This window comes from Trypanosoma conorhini, assembly GCF_003719485.1.
Source record: "Trypanosoma conorhini strain 025E chromosome Unknown Tco_14.4_contig_01076, whole genome shotgun sequence".
NCBI classification, from domain to species: Eukaryota; Euglenozoa; class Kinetoplastea; order Trypanosomatida; family Trypanosomatidae; genus Trypanosoma; species Trypanosoma conorhini.
Window position 1 is genome coordinate 1 of NW_021705076.1, and position 542 is coordinate 542.

Here is a 542-nt window from a genome sequence, read left to right on the forward strand (position 1 = left end):
GAAAATTAATTTGTTATTTAAATGAATTAAAACTGAATTGCCTAAAAGCTCCCTGACACCGCAGCACATACTTCCTTTTCTGCAGTCTGGAGAAGTCGAGGGCCGGCGAAGAGGAAAGCGACGGATGTTCTCCTTTTTTTTGTGACCCCCCAAACCCCGCCGAACAGTACAAACAACAAACCCACCACGAGTGCACACACACACACACACACTGGCACCCACGCGCAGAAGATGCTTTTCAATACTCGCGTTACAACAAAAAAAGTCCGTTTTGCGAGGCATGTCTATCCACCGCAGGCTCGTTCCCGGGACCTCCGCGTCGTGGGACGTACTTGGGGTGTTACCCAAACACATGGCACCACAACGACAAAGAAAAAAGGGGCGGAAACGACCGGTGAGGGTTCAGCCCTTGGGGCGCCCCCTGCCAAGATGGAGCCACCGCCGAAAAAAAAGAAAAGAAAGTTGTACTCGACGTGGCGATCAATGAAAGTAGCATCAACAAACTGGAACGAAAAACAAAAGGGGAAAAAACACACAAAGAA

The 542-nt window shown here is 49.3% G+C and overlaps 1 annotated feature.

Annotated features, from left to right (window-relative positions):
* Positions 1–168: 168 nt before the first annotated feature.
* Positions 169–212: a microsatellite.
* The last annotated feature ends 330 nt before the right edge of the window (positions 213–542 follow it).